Below are 17155 nucleotides of genomic sequence, written 5' to 3'. Positions count from 1 at the left end.
AAGCCCAAGCCCAAATTCAATACCCAGGTTTCTTCCGGCGTGAAACTCCGGGAGGAAAGGTTGACTATGAAACTTGTTGTGGTTGGGGTCTCTGTCGGGGACCCCGTTGTGCTCTCGGGGCATGAGGAAAATCCCGTCTACCAGAGCGGAGATAATAAGATGATCCGTAGGATCCCCCGCTTGAAATGCTGGAACCATCCCTTTCCAAAGAGGAACCTTCAGAGTCAGAGTTCCTGTTAGCAGTAAAACGACCCTTAGTAGGGCATTGCCTCCCATTTTTATTATTCCAAAAATAAACTCGATCTAGCGCATAATCCTCCTGGTTCCTATGAAATTTACGTTGTTTATAAGCTTCTATATCAGCTCCATATTTAGCAATGCCTGTTTCCAATTGAGCCATTTGTTTGTTAAATTCCTCAATGGAAATAGAGGACTGGACTTCTGATTTCAATTTGTCCACTTCCTCCTTAGTTAGTTCAGCTTCCTTTAAAGATCTCTCTATGATTAGCATCATTAGGTCAATAGAACATTTATTCAAAATAGCCATCCAACGATTGTTAAAATCCTTATCAGTACGGTATAAAGCAGGTGCTTTTTGCATTCGCAAGCCTCTAGGTATAATATTGCTGTCAATGTAATCTGAAAGTGTTATGGCATGGAATTCTGATCTAACATGTCTTTTCAATACATTCCAAACCTTAGACATATCAACTGATTGGGTGGTAATAGTATTTTTCCTTTTTGGTAACATTTTAAAAATTCTGTCCTTATCTCCGCTAGAATAGCTGAACGTTTCTAATTTTTGAGCCATAGTATAGTATAACTAATGGAAAAAACGTGTGCTGACACAACAAAGTTGAAAGAATCACAGCACCAGCTCAATATATACACACACTGAATTATTTTACCTTGATAAGCAAAAAATAAACGAAATAAATTCACAGACTGGTTACATCACCAGAATCTTCTTTACATACTCACAGAGTAACAACATTCAATTGCCAATCAGTCAAAAGATATAAGGTTACAACGAAAATATCCACAATTCGGGGAAAAAACAATATTGTAGTCCAAGTCCATAGACTTTCAATACTAAATTGTCCAGTAATCAAGAGGTCCAAATCCAAAACGGCACCTCCGGTTAAGTGATTGTTTCACAATGTAAGTTGCTTCTTCAGTTGATTAGTTCTGCCTGGTTCATCTTTTCTCTTATAGATAACGCAGGGCTAGGTAAAATAATTCCGTGTGTGTATATATTGAGCTGGTGCTGTGATTCTTTCAACCTCCAGGTACTAGCTGGAGATCTGCTATTTCAACTGATCTCCAGCCGATAGAGATCAGTTCACCTGGAGAAAATGGCCACTTTGGCAATTGGACTCTATGGCATTGAAGTCCCTCCCCTCCCCAAACCCCACCCTCCTCAGGCTCTGCCCAAAAACCCTTCCACCATTGGCAAAGAGGGACCTGGCAACCCTACTGGAAACCCACTGTCTCTACCTATTTACATAGCTGGACTTCTCTTCATTGCACAGATGTGTCACAAAGACACAAAGGCGGATGCAGAACACAATGATAGGCAGAGGAAGAATGTAGCTGTGTCAAGATGGAGACATACCTAAGCACCTTTTAAAAAGGTGGCACTCCACTATGTCACCACAACTAGTGGTGCTACAAACTTTGCAGCAAACTGGTTCAGTAGAACACACAATTTTTGACAGCCATGACCAGTCATGACACAAGCCTCAAATACCATTTGACTTGAGCAGCTGCTGAACAGCTTTGCAGGCGGGCAGTAGCTTACAGGAGTTTCATTTCCTTTGGCCTTGTAACAACCTTTGAATCTACAAAGTCAGTGAAATCAGTTATCTCCCAAGGTCATGAATAGTTGGTTCAGGAAATTTAATGATGCCGGGGGGCGGGGGGGGGGTGGGGGGCAGGGGGGTTACAATTCCTAAAAGGCAATGTGCAAATTAACATGGATAACACAAACTTAGATTAATACAAAATGGTAAGACGTTTATAAAGTAAGCACAGTCTCTCTCTCTCTCTCTCTCTCTCTCTCTCTCTCTCTCTCTCTCTCTCTCTCTCTCACACACACACACACACACACACACCTATAGCCTGGATGGCCCAGGCTAGCCTGATCTCATCAGATCTCAGAAGCTAAGCAGGGTGGATGGGAGACAACCAAGGAAGTCCAGAGTCACTATGCAGAGGCAGGCAATGGCAAACCACCTCTGCCTTGAAAACCCTACAGGGTCACCATAAGTCGGCTGTGATATATATATATATATATATATATATATATATATATATATATATATATATATATATATATATAGCACTAATGCATCAATAACATCAGGATGCCATAAAAAAGTTGAAGAGATAAGACAATGTTGACTGCACTACCAAATGTTGACTGCACTACTTGACATTCAAATTCAGTTAAACACAGAACAACTGTATATGCCTTGAGTAAGTGTTCTTCCTCCCTTTCCTCCTTGGATTTCCAGTGGACTCTGCTCCAGAATTGTTTGCAGCTGGACAGCATGACAACCTGACAGAACAGTGGACATAGTTACAGAGAAGCTGCCAAAGAATATTGTATAGTCTTAATGGAATGGCATGTGAATTTGCTTGACTTGATCCTACATAATCCATTAAAATCTTTCTGAATAGGAAAAGTTCAATCTGTCTTGCAAGAGAAATACCATTCCTTCTCTTGTTTTTCAGATAAATCAACTTCTCCTGCGGAGAGATGGTCACACAAACCCTTTGGTGAATGTGTTGGGATTGTAGAATGGGATGTTTTAAAAACAATGGGTTAGAGTGATATACAATCCAATTGAAAGGAGTGCTTGCTTCTCAGCTTTGCCTTGTAATCCTTCTCAGAATGTGACTTCTTATATTTCTTGAGGATGAAGGAAAGAGTGGATGAGAGCGAGAAAGAAGTTTATAAAACAACAACAACAACAACAACTATGGATTCAGAATTTCTATGCACACACAAGAAAGGCATTTATTTTTAGTAAGATGACCCATAGTTTTTCTTTGAAAAGTGGTCAAAATTCATTTCAAAACATCGCAGCTTTGGAAATTTCCAAATTGTTCAAGTGCACGTAGGTCATTTATGCATGGTTGCTTTAACCTCCTTTATTCCCTGTTTCAGCCAGGATCAATTTTTTCAGTATGCACGCTATCTCATTCCTTGGAAGCTCAACGCTGTTTCGACGCAAAACAAACCCGACTTTTCCCATTCTTCTTCTGGCCCGAATTAAACCGTTCGTCGTGGCTCATTCCAGAGTCACAGAGCGTGCATACTGTATTAGGGGGAAACACAGAAGATTGGCTTCTCTCACAGCCAATCACGAAACAGAGTGTAAAGTGCTTCCTGCTACCTGGGAGCTCTTTCTGAGCAAAAGAAAGGCTTTTTTAAATGAGGCTTGGAGTTCTCCCCGCCCTTCTTTCAGGTAGCTCCGTTTTTGGTTTTTTGTTCTTAAAATGCTTTTTTATACAACAGTTGGGTTTGGGGGGAAAGAAATCTTCTCTCACCGTAAGCCAATTACAGACCAGCATTTAAATGGGTGGGACTTCATTTGGGCTTGGGAGACTGCTTTTCTGTATTCATGGTTCAAATAGCACACAGTTTTGTCCCTGATCATTCAAGCCAATGCATACAGTTTCCCCCAACCTGGGTTACTTTAATGTGCAATGAACCCAGGTCCAAGCAGGGAGATCCAGCCCATGCATAAAAGACCTTAGTTTCATCTCTGTTTGTTTCATTTAGTTTAAGGCATAGGTATATAACATCAGACCATGGTGTTCATCGATTGACAGAGAAAGGGGTAAATTATTAATAGCCCTGGCAGGTTTTTCTATTTTTAAATTAGGGGTGAAGTGTGTGTGTGGGGTGTGTGTGTGTGTGTGACCGTGCCTTGGAAGTCAGAAGGCTGCCTCCCATAATTAAAGTGGTCAGCTTGGCAACTCGCTGAATACTGACTGAGGGAGGAGTTTCAAAATGTATTTCTAAAGTCAGTGAAGGAAGCATGTTGATAAATAATCAAAAAGAAAAAGGAATATAAAAATAATAGACAGAACTTGTGGGGAACCACTCCTGCATAGTCCTCATGGGAAAATGCACAAGAGCATAAATGTGCTCATCCAAGGACAGTGTGTGAAAAGTCGCCATTATTACCATTTGCACAATCTCAGGGTTGTGATGAGTTAAATGCACACACAGAGGAGAATGAAAACTAGCCAGTTCCGAACCGTCGTCACTGATTCACATGGTAGATCTTTCTGTCCTTCACAAATGGTATCAGCAGAACATGTCACTTTTGCCGGGGGTTGTCTTATAAACTGTTAGCCATCTGCACAATCTCGAAGCCGTAATATAGGCTTCAGTCCTGTGCATACTTTCAAGGGAGTAAGCCCAACTGAATTCACATAAAGACTTTTTGTTGTTGTTGTTCCTGCTGGGCTTTTGATATTGGAACTTAGCTTATACCAGTCTCTAGAGATATTTATGAAGCTCTTGGTGAGCCATTTTAGATAATTATTTACAGTTGCTCGGAGATGCTGAGATAATTTGCTATGGTTGCTTTTGCTTATAATTGTTGTTAAAGTTTTAATAGATTTTATTGTGTTCACACTGGTTTAAACTGTAAATTGCCTTGTTTTTATTATTAATCAATCAATCAATCAATTAATTAATGTTATTTATAGTCCGCCTCAAAGGGACTCAAGGCAGATTACACATAGTGAGCCAGTATAATCACAAAAAATGGGTCATTCAATAACCAATGCATTAGGGTTTTAGAAGTCTGGAACCACCAGAAAGAACTGAAGTATAGCATAGGTATTCACAAGGCACATTAACAGTGCAGTCCTGAAAGAAAGTTGAGGGCAGCAGGAAAAGAGGAAGACCCAACAAGAGTTGGATTGACTCAATAAAGGAAGCCACAGTCTTCAATTTGCAAGACCTGAGCAAGGCTGTCAAAGATAGGATATTTTGGAGGACTTTCATTCATAGGGTCGCCATGAGTCGGAAGCGACTTGACGGCACTTAACACACACACACACACACACACACACACACACACACCTGAAAGTAGGGTTGCCAGCTCCGGGTTGGGAAATACCTGGAGATTTTTGCGGCGAAGCCTGAGGAGGGCAGGGCTTGGGGAGGGGAGGGACTTCAATGCCCTATAGTCCAATTGCCAAATTGGACATTTTCTCCAGGTGAACTGATCTCTGTCAGCTGGAGATCAGTTGTTAAAGCGGGAGATCTCCAGCTACTACCTGGAGGTTGGCAACCCTACCTGAAGGGGAGAGGGCCAAATGGGATGTGGCATGACCCCTTTCCTGGTATAAGTGCCACTTACAGAGGCTAAAGAGGCATTTATGCTGGTGCAGGGCCACTTACGCCGATGCTGTGGAGCTGAGCAGCAGTGCCATGCATGGGCTCCAGTCTTGGCGGCAGCATATGTCCAACACTGGGGCTCACACCGGCACCAAAGGGGGTTTCCCCATGGTTGGGGCTGACTATAGGCAATTCCCTAAGCCCTTTTGCATCAGGAATGCCCCCTTTTACCTGTGTTGAGTTACGCCAGCAAAAATGGTGGCATAGCCCAGTGAAACTGCATAGAGCATTCTCACAGGGCTTGGAGAATTTTCCCGATCAGTTTGCTTGCTGCAATGCAGCAAACCAATCAGGAAGCAGCCCGGCTGTGCGGTCCCCAGGTGAACTTCTACTACCCCCCCCCCTTAGGATTGCTCTGTAAGTGGTACAGAAATTACATAAGTAGGATCCTACTAACAATAAGCTAAATACAGCAGGATAGACCACAGTCCTTAATCATTTATCCAAACAAGTTTGTAAAACCATGTTGTGCAGTGCAACCCTATTACCTATGCAGAAAAGACCTCTGGAATAGTTCGGTTTTGCAGAGATTGCAGAAAGCCAGGAGGGTGGGAACTTTCTTGACCTCCTCAGACAGGCGCATTCCACAAGGTGGGAGCCACAATGGAGAAAGCACGTGTACGGGCAGTTGTCGATTTTGCCCATTTACAGGTTGGCACCTGCAGAAGCCCCTGCTGACTTGAGCAAAGTCCTCATGGCGGAGCATAGGAAGAGAAACAGTCTTGTATTTTGTGGAGTATTTTGCGGAGTGAAAACTGGTACAGGAAGCTTATAAACTTAAAAGGGGGGGCTTACTCCCAAGTAAGCATGCATCACATCGCAGCCTTTGAATGGTAACTCTTTTGCTCCTACTGGATATTGGCACTGTCAACAAGGAGGAGAGATTGCACCAACTGCTGGGGATGGTGACGGGTTCTCTGCAGCGTACACAAAGTAAAGTTCTGAGGTTCAGTGACATTTATGTTTAGCAATTTCACGCATGCCAGCAGGACTTTTTTCAAGTTTAGTTTGCATTTGTGTGGAGTTGTTGACCTTGACTCTCTAGATAAACAGCAGGGTGCTTCTCTGTCAATAGAAAAGACAGCACTGTTGATGAAATAAACATTGTGAAGCCACAGAAAATCTGACATCCTTTTTATGGTTGCTTTTCCCACTAGGGCTCTTTGGAATCACTTCCCTTTTGCCCAGTCCAGATCTGCTTGCTTGATGTGCTTTTTAGAAAAAATAATAATCTATTAGCTCTCATAAATTAACTAACAGTATAGTTCTAAATTCCAGGCACCAGTATAGATAGTCAGCACCCTGTGGTCTCTTAGCAGAGAACAGAAATGGCGAAACAGACCCAACCCCAAGGAGAGAACAGAGCGACACTTCCCACACCCACCCATCATAGAGCAGCATGCCATTGATTCCCCTATGTCAGCCATACATGGAAGCAGCCAAGCAAAGCAGGATGATGCTGGCGTCTCTGCCTGAAGTCACCCTGCCTCCCCTAACCTACAAGCAGAATAAAGGAAACGTGGCATCCTATGGTATAGGGAGGACTGTGGGATGCCCCATAAGAGAACTATTGTACTCCTAAGAGCACTGCAGATGGGTTGTGAAATCCCTCATTCCCTTTTGAGAAGTAGAGACCCAAGTAAGGAATCGACAGTCTGCCACATCACTCAGATACCCCTAATGTTCACTTGACAGGGGTAACCACAAGCTAAGCAGGATTGTCCCTGGTCAGTATTTGGATGGGAGACCAGCAAGGAATACCAGGGTCACTGTGCAGAGGCAGGCAATGGCAAACCACCTCTGTTACTTGCCTTATGGGGTCACCATAAGTCTGCTGTAAATTGACACAGAGAAGCCACACTCCATGTACTCCACGCTTCATTAACTACACACCCAGTTGGACTCATATCATGAGGCAACTGGAACCCTACAATGGGCTGGGACAGGAAAGATTGCAGTGTGTTGTGGAGCACTGTGGAGCAGCACAGGCTTAGTAAGCATGAAGTCCCTGCTTCAAGCCCTCTGTGACAGCCCTGGGAGAAGTTCCATTGTCGGACCCAACCACTTCAGATGGGCTACTCGCACTTTCTGTCCTAGACTGCAGTCATTTTGCTTAGCACCTTGCCATGTGCTCACCCCTCCATGATTGCCAGACTGAGCCAACACTTACTCATTCCCCGTAGGGAGTCCCATTGGAACTTTTCCTGCCATTTCTGTTGGAGCTGCTGCATGGTGTGAAAGGTATCATGAGTATGTAGCCAGCAGTAGCAGTGATTGGAGCAACTACCAATCATCCCAAAATATGGTTGCACTCCCTGCTTCCTCCATTTGTTTGTGGGGTTACACTGGGATGACATCACACAGATGTTCTGCCAGCATGTCCCCAAGGGATTGCCCTGTTTTCCACTGTGCATATTTATTCTGTAGTCCCTGTGTGGGGGACACTGCTCATGACTGTTGAGGGAGGAACAGCTGTTGAGCCATACACCCTAGGTATACATTGCAGGAGGGGGGAGCAGTCATGTTTAAGACAGTGGATCCCTCTCCCTTGATTAACTTAGTGGAGTGCATTGTTCTTGCATCCAGTTGCAGAAGTGGAGGATCCAGGTTTACAATGATAGTTTAAAAACATTTCCAATGACAACTAAATAACAAACCCCGTATCTCTCCCCCAAGAGATACTGGGATAAAAATAAAAACAAATATATTTGAGTAATTAGCTCTTTCCACTAAGGTAAAGGGCCAATAACATTGGTCTCCTATGTATTTTCATTGGACACCAGCCATGTCATTCTCACATGCTATTCTAGCTACTTTTTTGTCTTTCACAGTAAGAAAATATGAGTTCATTGTTCAAAAAAGAGTGAGAGAATCTGTTCCTCCAAGGCTTGCCTCCATTCTGTTCACTGAGTCAACAGATTTGTTTGTATGTTTGAATGGGCATGCAGCTATAGTGCCCCCACTATAATTAATGGGGCAGTTTGGGGACATAAGAATTTTAAGGTACATTGGTATAAATGCCGGGTTTTGGAATGGTGAATTGTGCTTGTTACTGTACACAATAAGGTATAGTTGTGTGTTCCTGGAAATCCATAGTCAAGTGGAGTGAATCAACAAAGATGCCATCTAGAAGCCCTCTTCTGTTTGCATTAAGTTTGGATACAGAAGCTGCAGGGTTGTTCGCTTGTTCTTAGAATGGAGATAAATGAAAGAAGTTGCTTGTATTTGTGAAGACTAAGTTTGTTTGTTTATTTTAATTTTTTAATAATAATAATAATAATTTATTATTAGGTGTATGACTGCAGTCTTGGACCAAGGGAGGAAGAAAGGAAGGGAGGGGAAGACAAGGGGGGATGGGAAGCATACTACATAGTATAATACAATCTTAAGTTAACAATGCTAAAAATTAGGCATTGAGAGCCGGCGTGGTATAGTGGTTAAGAGTGGTGGTTTGGAGCGGTGGACTCTGACCTGGAGAACCGGGTTTGATTTCCCACTCCTCCACACGAGTAGCGGACGCTAATCTGGTGAACTGGATTTGTTTCCCCACTCCTACACATGAAGCCAGCTAGGTGACCTTGGGCTAGTCACACTCTCTCAGCCCCACAGGGTGTCTCTTGTCGGGAGGAGAAGGTGATTGTAAGCTGGTTTGATTCTTCTTTAAGTGGTAGAGAGAGTCAGCAAATAAAAACCAACTCTTCTTCTTCTTCTTAAGAACATAAGAACATAAGAAAGGCCCTGCTGGATCAGACCAAGGCCCATCAAGTCCAGCAGTCTGTTCACACAGTGGCCAACCAGGTACCTTTAGGAAGCCACAAACAAGACGACTGCAGCAGCACCATCCTGCCTGTGTTCCACCGCACCCAAAATAATAGGCATGCTCCTCTCATACTAGAGAGAATAGGTGTGCAGTATGACCAGTATCCATTCTAATTAATAGCCATGAATACCCCTCTCCTCCATGAATATGTCCATTCCCCTCTTAAAGCCCTCCAAGCCATCACCACATCCTGGGGCAGGGAGTACCACAATTTAACTATGTGTTGTGTGAAAAAATATTTCCTTTTATCTGTTTTGAATCTCTCGCTCTCCAGCTTTAGCAGATGACCCCGTGTTCTAATATTATGGGAGAGGGAGAAAAACATCTTCCTGTCCACTGTCTCCAAACCATGCATAATTTTATAGACCTCTATCATGTCTCCCCTTAGCCACCTTCTTTCCAAGCTAAACAGCCCTAAGCGTCCTAGCCGCTCCCCATAGGACAGTTGCTCTAGTCCCTTAATCATTTCGGTTGCTCTTTTCTGCACCTTCTCAAGCTCTGTAATATCCTTTTTTAGGTATGGTGACCAGAACTGTACACAGTATTCCAAGTGTGGTCTCACCATAGATTTGTACAAGGGAAGTATGATATCAGCAGTTTTATTCTCTATTCCTCGTCTAATTATGGCCAGCATGGAATTTGCCTTTTTTACAGCAGCCACACACTGGGTTGACACCTTCATTGAGCTATCCACTACCACCCCAAGACCCCTTTCTTGGTCTGTCGCAGCCAGCACAGATCCCATCAGTGTATATGTGAAGTTGGGATTTGTTGCCCCAATATGCATCACTTTACACTTACTCACATTGAATTTAATTTGCCATTTTAATGCCCATTCTTCCAGTATGTATAGATCCTTTTGGAGCTCTTCACAGGCCGATTTTGTTTTAACCACCCTAAACAATTTGGTGTCATCTGCAAACTTGGCTACTTCACTGTTTAACCCCAACTCCAGGTCATTGATGAACAGGTCGAAAAGCACCGGTCCCAACACAGATCCCTGAGGCACCCCACTGCTCACATCCCGCCATTGGGAGAACTGACCATTGATTCCTACTCTCTGCTTCCTATTTTTCTGCCAGCTCTCAATCCATAAGAGGACTTGTCCTCTTATCCCATGACTATGAAGTTTGCTTAGCAGTCTTTGGTGGGGGACTTTGTCAAAAGCTTTTTGGAAATCCAAATACACAATATCCACAGGCTCATTCCTGTCCACATGCTTATTGACGCTATCAAAAAACACTAATAGGTTAGTGAGACAGGACCTACCCTTACAGAAGCCATGTTGGGTTTTGCCCAGCAGACCTTGCCCTTCTATATGCTTGACAATTCTATCTTTAATAATGCTTTCCACTAATTTACCCAGAACAGACGTTAAGCTAACTGGCCTGTAATTTCCTGGGTCCCCCCTGGAACCTTTTTTATAAATGGGTGTTACATTGGCCATTCTCCAGTCCTCTGGTACAGAGGCTGATCGAAGGGACATATTACATATATTTGTTAGAAGTTCAGCAATTTCCCATCTGAGTTCTTGAAGAACTCTGGGATGAATACCGTCTGGTCCCTGTGACTTGTTAGTTTGCAGTTTGTCTAGACGTTCTAGGACTTCCTGCCTTGTTACCACTATTTGCCTCAGTTCCTTTTTCCCCTCTCCAAAATCTCTGTTCAGGAGAAGGAATCTGCCCTGTATCTTCAACAGTGAAGACAGATGAGAAGAATTCATTTAGTTGTTCAGCAATCGCTTTATCCTTCTTCTTCTTCTTCTTCCTCCCCCACCTTTCATCCCGGTTCAATTTACTAACATAATCTACAAATATTTTACCGTCTTACATTATTCTCACATCTTATTAAGATTTTGGTCATATGTTTTCTGTATGAATGTTTCAATTGGTCAATAAAATTAGGAGAGGAAGTAAATACCTTCAGTGTGAATAAAAGCACTACACATGACTCCTTTGAATGAGTGTAAGTAATATTTGTACATTTTTTCATTTCAAGCCATCTCACTGGGATCTGTGATAGCTGCTGCATTTCCCTCTTCCCAAGAAGCTGATCTGGAACTGGCCTTTAGCTGCAAGATAAAGATGAATTGCTTTACTAAAAAAAGAAAAAAAGATCTGCAGAAGGAAGGTGGGGGAAATGGAAGTGGTTCGTTTCAAACATGGGTAGCTGTTCCCTAAGAGATTCCAAAAACAATGATGATACCCTTTGGGTTTTTTTTTTTTTTTTTTTTTTTTAGATGGCTGATATGGGCATGAGCCTGGCTTATGGCAAGGACATTGAAAAGACTGCTATGTTGATCCTCTCCACAATCCTACGATCAACACCTGTCAACAGAATGAGATAAGCAACAGTTGCTACAATGCACACAGCCTGCTCATAATGACCAAGATTTCTTTCAACACTTTAACTGTAAAAACTCTCCCTGTAAAAGTAATTGACCTAAAATCAATTACCAATGGATAATAAACCATTTTAAAAAAAATCTGAATATTGTCAAACTACTAAGAAATTTATTATGCAACTTTGAAGGTTGCTGCACTTGAGGAAACTTAAGAGAAAAACAATACCTTTTGTGTGAAGAAAGATTTGGAGCCTTTCAGGTGGCAAGGAATGCCACATTAGATTATATTTTCTAGTCCTGTTGTGTGTCATTGTTTCCTCTATCTTCGGCTGACTTGGGAGCATATTCTTTAATTGCATTCCTGTGCTGTCTTCTTCCTTGATTCTTACATGGATTACCTCACTCAACTGGGCACTACATTGTGACTGAGATCACATTACACTGTTATGTAGCCAATTAGATTTTACTGTATGATGATATCACTAAGCCATGTGAGAACGAGGGTGGTGCTGAAGTTGAAAAAGGCAAGCAAAGCCAGTTCAGAAAGCATGGACCTCACTCTAAATAGGGATCATTTTTGTCCCTTTGGGATGCAGTCAACACAAATAATTGAAAGGATGGCTCTTTTTGCCATTGCTGAAAGTGTTCATCAATAACATTCCACTTTTGTCTAAGACTAACAGCGCATTCCTGACATGCGCTGGCGGCCGGGACCAAAGGCCTTTGGAGGCTGGCGAAGGCCTATGACGGTGCAAGGGCCCACAGTGCCGGCGTCTGGGCAATGTCGGCGTTGTGGGCCCAGCACTGGCGTGCAGGGCCGGATGCCGGTCGCCAGTCACTACCACAGCAGCGCCGGGCCCAAACACCAATGGAGCCTGCCGCTGGTGTCCAGACGCTGGCAAAGGCCACACTGTCGTCCCGGGAGGTGTTCCCGGGATGTCCCGGTGCTGGCCAGGGGGCGGGGCCACCATTATGGCTCGGGAACACCCCCTTTTTTCCAGCCGAGATACTCCGCTGTGTTGCCTCCTAAGCCCTGCGCAGGCATTCCGGTCAGGAATGTGCTGTTAATGTAGATGGTGGATAGACTGTAGCGGAAGTACTGCCTATCCATTCCTTCCCTTCTTAGTTCTTCTTGTTACCCCCCCCCCACTTCTCCATTTAAGATGGCTGAGAGCTTTGTGTGTTATGTTTACTATAGAGCTCAATGGCTCTGAGATCAGGCTTCTTTGCTCGACTTCTTTTCCTGTACTTATTTATGATATACTATACCCAGAGACCTTCAGAAAACTCTTTGTTTGGTAACAAGATTTTTGTGTGTGTGTTAAGCCTCAGGAGTATGATAGCCCACTTCAAAAAGGAAAATCACTTCAGCTCCTTAGAACAGTTCCCAACTGATGGAGAAAACCTTAATAATTTATTGGGCCGGAGCTGGCCTCTAGCTGCATCCCCAGTGTTTTTCCTATCCAGTCATCACAGAAAAATTTCTGATGAAGAAGTGATTGAAAAATGTCATGCTTTATGATACAGAGCACTTGAGAAGTCTAGGCAATGCATTCCACATTTACAATGGTCATTTGATCATTTATCAAAATAACCACAAACCAGTTCTACACAGTAGTATTCCAAAAGACCATTTTATGGCTGTAACAATTGTGTACATTCTATTGATTAGTAATATGTTCTAAGTCATTATACATTTACTTAACCACCTTTAATACAAACATTACACCATGTGCCAAAGTTAACCATATCATGTACACACATATACACGCACACTAAAAAAGCCTTCCTTTTATTTTCCCCTGCTAGATATTATTGTTTCATGTCATGAATAAATATGATTCCTCCAGGGAGGAAATCAGTATATTGCATTACTAGAGCTAACACCTACAACTGAAACCAGTGTGAACTTTGAGATGATGGCTGTTTAGGTCACTTACAGCTTACTGGTACACAGCCATGAAGAGTATATGGGTGTCTACATTCATGAATACAGAATGCCTTTATCTTACAGATCACCGCTGTACAATCTGTGTTGAGATGATTTTCATATAATGAAATTCTGGCAGATCGATATACGTGGACATGTAATCATTGCAATACTATTGGGGAATGTCTTGCTGTGTGTACTGTGAATCTCTCTCTCTCTCTCTCTCTCTCTCGCTCACACACACACACACACACAAAATCTAAGGAGAATAACACAGAGAACAATTCCAGTTCCATGGAAAGTTTAAAGTTTCAATGACTAGATAAAATGGGAAGGATAATTACAAATACAATAATTATTTTTGAAGCTGAAATTAACCAGTGGTCATCTAGCCAATTGCCTCCACTCCAGTACTCCACTCCAGTACGTGTCTCAGACAGTTTCAGTAAACAACCAGTTTAAAGGGAATAGAAGAATACAAGCATTTCTCCCCACTACTCACTAGAGCGAATTACTGGCACAGTCTGTAGCCATGGGTCACCTCCATCATGCATTCCTATTGAGTTAACAATTAGGAAGGAATAGATGGTATACTTCCAGCCAAGGTGGATTTGGCCCAGAATTTGCTGTTGAGGCACTATGCTAAAAGTATTCTTGATACCTTCCTAGCTTTTGAAACATCCAAGGATTTTCTACAGGCTCCTTAGGTACCTTGTTTTAGTGACTGGCTATATGTATCTGAACACATATAGCTGCACTGAGCAAGAACTGTAATGAAAAATAAACTCATGATGACTACTTCATTATGCTAGTAACGTTGTGGATTCTTGACTCTTGATTGGAAATCTTTGTTGCATCCAGAAAACCAGCCATGAAAATCAGGAGGGAGCACAGTTTGAAACACTTATAGGGTCTTATTAAAAGGTTCTTTCTCTGAACATAGTAGCAGCAACAACTAAATCAACTACCTTTCAGAAATTCCTTTTGGACATTCTAGTCCACCTTAAATTTTGGCTTAAAGGTTAGGTAAAGGTCCCCTGTGCGAGCACCGGGTCATTCCTGATCCTTGGGGTGACGTCACATCCCGATGTTTCCTAGGCAGACTTTGTTTACGGGGTGGTTTACCAGTGCCTTCCCCAGTCAGCTTCCCTTTACCCCCAGCAAGTTGGTACTCATTTTACCAACCTCGGAAGGATTTTTATCCCACAACTGGATAAAAATATTATCCTTATGAAAATAGGAACAAAAGAGTCATAGCTGACTCTTGACAGGAAAATAACTGGATTTCATCGTTTGGATGAAAGGTTCCAGTATGCTGTTCCATTAACAATCCTCATAGAAGAAGGTTTAGTTATTGTAATGTATTATTGTCTTTGTGCATGGAGGCAGTCTGACTTTAGTCTTCTACATAGCCGTGAATAGAACTTGTCTTGAAAGCCGACTCTTTGGAATGTTTGCTTAACCTTTCTTTTGCAGAAATAAATCCTTTGTCTGGGTTTTGAAAAGAAACCTGTTGGAACAAATATATCCAAACAGAGAGATGCCTCATCATGATCCAGAGTGTTTCATGAGAAGAATTCGATGAAGTATGCTGTTGCCTACTAAATCTTGTACTACTATAAATCTAGAATTACTAAACAATTGTTAGTCACAAGGCTCCTGTTTTTGCAACAGACTAACCCTGGAATGTGGATCTGTGCTCAGCTATCACTTACATGAGAAGATCCTGCATTTTTGTTTATTTTAAGAGCAGTATACAACATTCTAGGGCAGAGGTTCCCAAACTGTGCTCCAAGGAGCACTTGGTGTTCCGCGAAGCATCTCCCAGATCTCCCAGTGCTCTGTGAAGAGATTGGAAAGAAAAATGCGACTGTCATTCGGTTTAGTATATAGGTGCTAGGTGAAAATTAGTGCTCCATGATGAATTTCTCTCCTGAAAAATGCTCTATGACTCAAAAAGTTTGGGAACCGGTGTTATAGGGACTTCCCATGGTGTAGTTCCTTCTAAAACTTTAAAATCATCAAGGAAAGTAGCACCATGGGTATCTTAGCAATGTACGTTCAGATCTTGTCTTGATGTCTTTTGTGTTGGTATTCAATGGTATAGTGCCACAGAACATGGAAGATCCTGTTAGCTTGAAAATGACAGTCCTTTCCTCAGTTGTCCAATCCTTTCTCAAGTTAGTGGGTACCACCATACCTTGGGGCAATGAATTCTATAAATGTGTTATGTTGTGTGAAGGAATGCTGTTGTTTTCTTGCTCCTGAATCAATTGTCCATCAATAGGTGCTCCTGAGTGCAAAATTGTCACAATTCACTTTCTCCACTTGGTGCATAATTTCATAAAACTCTGTCATCTTTCCCCCCTAAACTTAAATGTCCCAAATGTTTTCGCCTTTCCTCATGGATAAAGGCATTATATGACAATGAATAAATTATTCTATTTTTCTTTTTTCCCTTATTAATCCCTGGCATGCAATTGCCTTTTTCATTGCTGTCAGATATTGAATCAATATTGTGCATCATCAACTCCATCCTCATTCAAATGTGACATGTGAGTAGAACCTGTGCTTTGCATTTAAGGTCTTAGGGTCAAGCCCTGGGGAAAGATGCTTATGCATCAAGACTGGACAAGTCCCTTTCCTGAGATCTGGGAAAGCTGTAGATAATCAAGTCTTGAAGTACTGGGTTGTATGAATCATTGCCATGGTTTCCAGAAGTCAACATCTATCCAAATTGCATTTTCTTCATGTTACTCAATATTAAGTTCTGAGTGCCCTATCCATCGCAGTAGTTTTAGATCAACTTTGGCATGAGGAGACTGACCTTTCCTCTCAGCTTTCTATAGTGGGAGAATAACTTGTGGGGTGTTCTGTGCTAAGGGGGCTTTTTTTAGGGAGCTCTTTCTGTCATATTCATTTGTAATGAGGTCCAGCTAGGGTTGCCAGGTTCCTCTTTGTCACCCGCGGGAGGTTTTTGGGGCGGAGCCTAGGGAGGGCGGGGTTTGGGGAGGGAAGGAACTTTAATTGCCAAAGTGGCCATTTCCTCCAGGTGAACTGATCTCTATCGGATGGAGATCAGTTGTAATAGCAGGAGATCTCCAGCTAATACCTGGAGGTTAAGCAACAAATACAGTAACCTGTGCCAGATACCTGGAGATTGGCAACCCTAGGTCCAGCTCTGACCTAAGTATTACTCAGTTGGTATTTTTATCGTATTTATATACCATAAATTATCAACACTGAAAGGTACTAACATTATTCATTAAATTAAAATTAACAAGATTTAGTATTAATAATGTAATGAGAAGCTAGCATGTTATAGTGGCTAGAGTGTTGGACAAGGACCTGGGAGACCTGGATTCAAATCCTTACTCAGCCGTGGCTATTTGCTAGGTAACCTTGGGTGAATCATTGTCTCTCAGGGTTGTTGTGAAGATAAATGGAGGAGGGGAGAACGTTGTTGTAAGCTGTTGTAGGTCCCCATTAGGGAGAAAACTGAGTATAAATGTCTAGGGTTGTTTTGAGAATGATGCAAGCCACTTTGAGTTCCCATTGGGAAGAAAGGCAGGGTGTAAATGAAGTAAAGGAATGAATGAATGAATATTTTATGCTGGATACCAACAACCATAAAAA

This window comes from Euleptes europaea, chromosome 11 (genome assembly GCF_029931775.1).
Source record: "Euleptes europaea isolate rEulEur1 chromosome 11, rEulEur1.hap1, whole genome shotgun sequence".
Lineage (NCBI taxonomy): Eukaryota > Metazoa > Chordata > Lepidosauria > Squamata > Sphaerodactylidae > Euleptes > Euleptes europaea.
The sequence above is the reverse complement of the archived record's forward strand: the minus strand, read 5'-3'. Positions refer to the sequence as shown.